The sequence below is a fragment of the Cryptomeria japonica genome, chromosome 1 (assembly GCF_030272615.1).
Source record: "Cryptomeria japonica chromosome 1, Sugi_1.0, whole genome shotgun sequence".
Classification (NCBI taxonomy): domain Eukaryota; kingdom Viridiplantae; phylum Streptophyta; class Pinopsida; order Cupressales; family Cupressaceae; genus Cryptomeria; species Cryptomeria japonica.
The window spans coordinates 373,181,621-373,190,499 of NC_081405.1; the positions used below are offsets into that span (position 1 = coordinate 373,181,621).

The 8,879-nt window shown below is 33.8% G+C and overlaps 2 non-coding genes across 2 annotated transcripts; both read left to right on the top strand.

Moving 5' to 3' along the window:
• Positions 1–5,545: 5,545 nt before the first annotated feature.
• TRNAQ-CUG (transfer RNA glutamine (anticodon CUG)) lies at positions 5,546–5,617 on the top strand. Its single transcript has one exon. It is a non-coding gene; the product is annotated as a tRNA-Gln (tRNA).
• A 227-nt stretch (positions 5,618–5,844) lies between these two features.
• On the top strand, positions 5,845–5,916 carry TRNAP-UGG (transfer RNA proline (anticodon UGG)). Its single transcript has one exon. It is a non-coding gene; the product is annotated as a tRNA-Pro (tRNA).
• The last annotated feature ends 2,963 nt before the right edge of the window (positions 5,917–8,879 follow it).

The window sequence follows — 8,879 nt, forward strand, 5'->3', positions numbered from 1 at the left end:
TATTTAAAATAAAAATTCATTTATTTCAAAAAATGTGTGCAAGTTGCATTTGTAGGAAAATGCAAGTGGGGTGGGGATAATGATTTAAATAAATGTTTTATTTAATTTATTTAAAAGAGGAATAGGGGGATTTTAATTAAATAAATTGATTTTATTTATTTAATTGATTTGTATTTGGTTTAATGAATTAATTAAAATAAATTGAATAATTTATTTAATTAATAGAAGAATGTTTGGGGATAAATTAATTAAATATTAATTTAATTAATTGATGGCTAGTGGATTTTTAATCAAATAAATACGAAATATTCATTTAATTAAAATGGACAGATTTGTGTGACTACACATATTATTACAAATTAAGTAACTACACGAATTCATCTCAACACAAACTAAGATACAATATCCTAATTCCATAACAACTAATAGCATCCATCAAATGGAGATATAATCTTAAACCATAACACATGATACATTCTAATCCTTTCCTAAAAGACAAGCATTCATTTTACCGTCTACCAATACACTTACTAGTAATTTCCATTAATAAGATTAGTAATTCATTCATTAAGAACATCCATACAATATTTTCATAAGGAACATTCAACTACATCCCAAGCATTATAAGATTTCAATCCCACCATTAGATCATTGACTACAAAGTATGATACTATAATTTCAAATCCTTTAATCACCAAACATAAACATGTCCTAAGATATCTTCCAATATTACTCATACTCATACATCCTACCAAGGCTTAGCATTTCTTCTACTTAAACAATTAGTTAAAGCCATCATTTCTAGGCTATTACCATTATCATGACATTTACACCATTTCCTTTTAACATTGCTCATCAAGAATACAAAATGCATCATTTAATTCCGAACCACAATACTTATCCACATCTCATGCATCCATTTCATTTAATATAAATGCGTTACAATACAACTCAAGGTTCATCATTACAATCATATACCATAACCAAAAGCTATCACTATAACTAGAACAACATAAGCATTTCTCATAAGCATGATTTCTTTTACAACCATTACATAATAATTTCATTACATAAATTACATCATCATTTACATTCTTGTTGCACTTATTATCCATGAACTATCTGAAGAAGCATCCTCACCATGCAAGAAGAATCCAAAGATAGGAACATCCCAATGGTTTAAAAGTACCAACCACCCGACCATGTGAAACAAAAGGAACCACCCCCCGTGCTAGGAGATGCCACAAGGTCCCAACACACGCTCTACACCTAAGCTGACACCTATAACCAAGGAGGCTAACCACACAAGGACTCTCAAGCAAGAACTCACACAAAACCACAAGAATGAACTCCCAGAGGCATAAAACTCATCAAGACATAAATGCATCCAATAAGTATAATCATAAATCATAAAGGGGAAACACATGTAGAAGTGGAGTGTCATCACATTCCATCCTCATAACATAATAACATAACAACACAAGGCACTAGCCTGATGGACATGTGGAGCCATCTCAACCTATGAGAGACCAAGGGAGATTAGCTTACCGTCTTCATGACCTTCTCATGCTTATCCTAAAACATCCTCCCAAGGACTAAGCCATGAAGCTCAAAACTATTCATTATATTGTTTAAATGAGTTCTAATTACCCATCCCAATTAACTCATTATCAATGTTATCACTTGTTTACAAATCATGGAAAATGCCAATGTGTTATGGTGGTCTAGACTTCATGCATCCTTACAAGGAACCTCATGCAAGTCTATCTCTCGTGACCCCGATCATCACAAGGAAGCCCACTCCTCCTAACATTACCCAACAATAAATCACAAGAGGCTCTACTAGCATAAATACATGAAAATAATACTCAATGCAGCCAAAAACTTCCACACATACTCTTACAATATATGCAAGGCTACAACAACATCAATATAGCAAAATGAGCCTCTTGGCTAGCAATAAACAAAGACATATCAAGCCATCAAATAAAAGATATCATCACAACAAGGCCTACTCACTTGCTGGTCCAAAACAACATAGTAATCATCTCAATCATCCATGGCCTATCCACATGGAAGAGAGTCTAAAGTATCCAAGATGGTGTAGAGAAGTAAATATACATAAAACCATCAAAATACATCAAAACTGATAAAAGCTGAATTTGGAAAATATTAATAGACCTCAAATAAAGCCTTTGGTACAAAAATCAATTCGGTAAAATTAATTAAAATAAGAAAAACTATGAAAAACACATAAATCAGATAGATTCGCACATTTTCCCAACAGGTTTGCGCTTTTGTTCAACAGGTTAGCTCTTTTGTTCAACAAGTTAGCTCTTCTGTTCAACAGGTTAGCGCATTTGTCAACAGGTTCGCACATATGTTCAACAGGTTTGCACATATGTTCAACAGGTTCGCACATATGTTTGACAGGTTCCCGCATATGTTAAAATGGCACATATGCATAATTTTGATGGAAATACTCAGAAAACTTTCGAGTAAAATACTAAAATCTAGACTTCATCAAATGGCTTGAAAAATACATGAAAAGAGATGCACATAAACAAGGAATACATAGGTATAAACGAAATAAATCAACTCAGACTAAAAACCAAGATTAAATCAAATGTCTTCACAAGAGTTTTCAAAGAACCAGGAATGACATACACAAGAAATACCAAATACATATTTTCCAGCAACTATACGAAACCCAAATAATATAAAGTTTCCTCCCCAAATATTTATTTTCAAAACTATATTAAGACTATAGAATATGCAATACATATTTCTTTCAACCTAAGCCCAATACACTCGCAGACACGATGCATACACATAGAGACCATTAAAATTAAAATACATAGGCTCAAGCTCCAACCTGCAACCTGAAGTAATGGAATGAAGCTGAAGAAGAGCTCCCACAAAGCCAAACCAAAATCCAACCAAGCTCCCGCCAAAACCAAGAGTGAAGAAATCCAAAACCAAGACAGAAAACTTGCTGGAGAGATTTTCAGAGAATCGCCAACCCCAAAAACTTCAAGAAAACGAAAATAAAAAGTCAAACAATAACCAAAAACCCTAGCATCCACAACAACCAATCAAAATATTCGATTCTATAATATATTTTACCAACCCCACCATATAATATAATTTTACCTCTCTTTTCAAATTCAACCAATAAGAGAAGAGGGTAGGTAAGATAAATATAAATCATGTTTTTTCAATTAGGTGGGAATATTTTATTATTTCATTTTAAAGTGTATTTATACAACCCACTTAATATAAAAGTCAAACTAATAAATAAAACATGAGTCACAATTAAATAAATCAAAAGAGGAAATTAAATTAAATAAACCAAAGGCTCACAAATGAATTAAAGAACCAGATAAACATTAAATACCAAATAAATATTAAACCATGGACGATTAAATAAATAAGTAAATAAACAGTTAAATACCAATAAAAGGGTCAAATCACAAATAAATATTAAACCACAACATAAGCTAAACAATAAATATTAAATAAATATTATATCATCATTAAAATAAATAAATATTAAATATCAAATAATTAAATACCCAAAAAGGCAAGAATCCGATAAATTAAATTAAACATTAGATAATCAAATAATCAAATCGCTATTAATCAAAATAACTAAAAAAAAGACATTATTAACTATTTAATCTTGCATCAATAATCAATCAGTCTCAACATAATAGATCTAACCAACTAATACTAACATACTCACAATGCAAAAGAAATCAAGCTTACTGACTGACATGGCGACTTGTGCCAAGACGTTGACAACTCACAGTGCACAACTTAGACCTAGAGTATGTGAGGGGAACTTGTGCCAACTCCGAACCACATGCCATTGGGATTTAAAGACACGCTCAGACCTGTGGAGCTAGGTGGAGTCGATGTCTGGTACCTGCAAATCCTGCATCCATAAAGCAACGATATGACATATGCATATATATTATAATAGACAAGGGTTAGAGAATCGCAACGACACATCCCGCTCGCAATGAGCGATGTGGCATTGTCTCTATCCCGAAGACAGTCATACAACAATCAAACACACCATAAGATCAACTCATCATAGATAATCATTAGATATGGTTAGTATATAAAAACATCATCAAGTGCATGATTAGTATAATTCATGATTATAGTAAGGCATGCAAAATCCATCAACACTTATGCTCATCAAATCACATGATCAATATAATCTTTTGATAATCAATCACATAATAAGTATATAGTGTCTAATAAATCACACGATCAATAATGATAGTATCAACATCATATAAATCATCTGAAATAGCCTATGCCCAATAATGTCTATCATGCATGAATTAAAAGTCAACTCTAGTCAAAACAAGTCAAGTCAAGGGTGGACACTACAATTATCCTCTTCCAAAGATGTATTAGATCATTCACTAGATCAAAGATGTTGTAACTCTTTGATGGAGAAACAACTAGACCAATGTAACAAAAGATCATTTGAAGACTACCTATACACTGCCCTAGGAAATGTTTGCTTATACTAGGGATGCCTTTGGATTGATCATTGTGAGAGCTAGTTTTCTTAGGTTGAGAAACAAAGTCATTAAGGTATATTTGTATAGCTCAACTTTCTTCTCAAAAAAGAGAGAGGATAACCATGATACAAGTATTTGAAAGATGTAGGAGACATGGCATTTCAAACATCAAGAAGAAGATAGTTTTGGGGTTGCTAAGGCAAATTTTTGAGACACATTGTCTAAAAGGAAGGTACAAAATTTGATCATTACCCAAGTGAAAGCTCTTCAAGATCTTTCAACTCCTACAAGTAAGCCAAGAGAGGATGTTTCTTTAGAAAGATCAACTTCTTGAAGAGATTTGTTCACAATTTCCAATCTTAGCAGTCATGAAAGGAAAAGTCTTCAAATTCATCTTCAAGCATTGAATTGAAAGCACATCAATAACAATCTTCATCACATATTGATGACCAAATTGATGATTATTTATCACTCCATGTATCATATCCATCAAAACTCAGTAATTGATTGTTTACTTCCTATCATTCATGATCTAGTGAAAATGAAACCCAAATGCATATTATTATCCCTTGATCCACTGCACCTTGTTTGGGTAATAATAAGTTGTTCAAACAAAAATATGTTTTGAGTCAAATATTTGAAAAAAAAAACACAACTATTAGGTATCGAATGAAACTATTTCACTCTAAGACTCAAAAAAAGGAAAGGAAATAGAGACGTGTATAGTTTACAAGTGATAAGGACAAATCAAAGCGTATTTGCTCTATGAATAAATGTGATCGGAGAAAACAAACTCCTTGCAAAAAAATAAAATTTGGGTGTCACAACGGCAAAGTAATTGAGGTACCTTAATCGTGGACAGCAATAATTAATCATTATGGTGGAATTGTGGTGAACTTGCCTCGCAAAAAATTTGCAATTAGGGTAAGAAGAAATTAGAAAATAAAGTCATTAAACAAAATTTCGAAGACCTTATTCTTTTAGAAAAAATCATGTTAACCAGCGGTCCCATGGTCTAGTGGTGAGGACATTGGACTCTGAATCCAGTAACCCGAGTTCAAATCTCGGTGGGACCTTTTTCTTAGTCAAAGTTTTAGCCTGCCGAATTGTAAAATATACTTCGGACCTTTCTTTTAAATCTGTTTCGGTTGGCTGAATTGTAAAATATTACAAGTTCAAAACAATAATAAGGCTTCTGGTTCTGGAAAAATATAGCTCAAAACAGTCATCCTTTAAGCAGGAAAAAACCAAAAACAAAAAATTAATACTATTAAAACTAAATCCTTCAATTGACTTTCACGAAGGGCATTTGGTCTAGTGGTATGATTCTCGCTTTGGGTGCGAGAGGTCCCGAGTTCGATTCTCGGAATGCCCCTAGCATACATTTTAGAGCTCCGACATATGCAACATTGCTGTTCAATGTCTTCTATTTTCCATTCTCAGTTTGGCAGTCTTCCTCCTTAGCCAGCGTTCAAATAACTTTGATCAATATGCTCTTCCAAAAGAAAGTTAGAGACTGGTTCTGAAAGCCGTGTGTTAAAACAAAGCGTCAAACAATTCATCATATTTTGGTACTTAAACATTTTAATTTGATATGTACTAAAAGTAACAATAATGGCATTAAAAATTACATTTTCTATCATTTACACACTTGCTTGGTATTTACATCAAAATGGGTCTCTCATACCATCTCTCGAAGGACTTGCTTCCATTGACATATTCATTGACCCCGGTGCCAATCCTTTCAATGACCCCATCACTAATCCTTTAGTCAACCCTATCATTCCCAACAACAACCTTAACCATCTGCCCCCTCAATCCATCACCCTAAATCAACAAAATCACACACCATTCAACACCTTCTTAATGATGAATCTATCAACCCCTACAAGGGACTTCCAACTTGTACCTCCCTAAGGGATCATAAAATGGGCTTTTAAATAGACTTGGATGCGTCACTATATCCCAAGGAACACGTCCAAATATATAAAATCCATGTACCCCAAAAGTGGGAATCCCACATATTTCAAAGGCTACAAAGTCCAAAAAGCTACATGGATTCTCGTATGCCTAATGCCACCCCTCCAACTCTAAAAATCTAGAATCTTAATATTTGAAATCCTAGTATCTCAAAACCTCTAAATCCAAAATCTATATGGGCTCTAAAATCCAATCTCCGGATCTAAGAGCCTTAGCACACAAATCCATGAATCTAAAGCCTAAAGTCGATGGTTCACATTTCGAAAGATCTCATGACTAGCAAATTGTCTTGGACCCCCAAATCCACCACTCCCAAATCTAAACAATCCATATTTATGGAAGAAAAAATTTAAGTTGAAATATAAATATGTTTGGGTTCCAAATCTAGATTCAATCCAAAATCCAATGTCCCTATATCCAAGCATTCCAAAACATGAAATACATTGAGCCTACAAGTCCCTAAACACAAAAATCCAAAAACCACTATCACATCCAACACAAGAGCCAATCTCCAAACTTAGCACAATGTGTGAACTCAATGGTTCTACTTCCTATTTGTCCCATTACATTTTCACATGCATTCATAACCCCATTCATCGATTAATAATCAAGGGTAGCACTTGCAACATGATACACTTGAAGTAGCTGCACAAAATTGGATATTACTAGCTTACCATGAGAGTAGACACTTGAATCCAAACATAAAAAAATCTAAAGATCAACAAGATTAAAAATATAAAAAAGAAAAAGAAAAATGTGTTCAATAGTGAAAACCATTTGTATAACACCTTGAGCAAGTACCATGATGAAAACACATTTATGAGCATCATTTGTAAATCTACTAGCCATGTGCACCCTTGGGGTAGGCTTCTTCCATCCATTCATCTCATTTACCCTTCAGAATAAGTAACCAACCATTCTTACCACACCATCCTCTCATCCCATTCATATCACACTATCATATCATCCTATCATGCCTATCACCATCCTCGCTTTGATGTTGATAAGGAATTAGAACAAATCTTGAATCGTGTTTTAGCAATCCCTTGATAATCCCCATCATTTATAATGAGCACTCCAACATAAGCATAAGCAATACAAAAGAGTATGACATATCATTCCTATGAAATGTTGTCCTTGAAAACAATACCCTACATCCCCTCTTCTTCTCTATTTAACATCATATTCCTCATTGCTATCCATTATCCCTTAATCCCATCACTCACCCATTTCTTAAATTTATTTCCTCTAAATGATTGGGACATCATACTACCAATTCTAAAACACCAAATGTCTATACATTATTTTTGAATTGCTTCTACTAGTCATGACACCATCTCAAAGAGGGGACAAATGTAGACACAAAATTATTTTAATATTATTGCATACTAACATTTCATCACCAATTAATTAAAAAAAATATTATTTAGTAATTCTAACCTATGTCACATCTATTTGGGTTGGGGGGGTAGCTTAATTAGCGAGAGCTTCCAGTGGTAAAGCACGAGGTCATGAGGTCTAGTATCCCCCAACCCATGTGGTATCGAAGGACTTGTCATGCCAACGTCACCGGTCACGTTAAAAAGTTTACCCTACACACTGCAATTTATAGGGGGTGCTATACCCGATTTCTGCAATCTAAAAAAAATTAAAAAAATTATATATATATTTAATTACCTCAATTTCCACCTCACATGGATAATTGAATTAAATAACATTTTGTTATTTGATTTTCTTATATTCTTTCCACCATCCAAAAGTAAATGCCTTTCCCTTGCAAATTTTAAATATGACATTTGTGGTTGAAATAAATTACTATTTTTAGTAACACAATCTTAGCCATTCATCTAAATAAATCGAATCCAATCCTTCTATTTTCTCCTTGATCTCGAGAAAGTACTCTCATAGATTTTCCATCATAGATCTCATCCCTAAATCTTGATCATCAATCCTCTCTACCAAAAATCTATAAATTGTTGTATTATGCTATGCAAATTAAGCAATCAACTATGAATTGTATATGTTGTAGGATTTATAAAGGAGTATTCAAGCAACCACATCTCAAGACCTTGTAGAAAATCCACTTCATCATGGGATTTGAAATCGGTAACTTAATTCTTTTGTTTCTAATTATTTGAATTTCATCTCTGGGTGATCGTACGGATCTGTGTCGCACTTTAGGCTAACAATGCCTATTCCGGCCGGAAGTGTTCCGGCCATACCGATTTGGCCCCATTCGGCAGCCACGTTGCGCTCTCGTGGCAAGGGATTTTCGGCCGGAAACCCCTTGCCCTATATAAGTGCCGAGATTCGCCCAAGCCACTCATTTTGCATTGAGCGGCTTGAATTAAGCAGGAG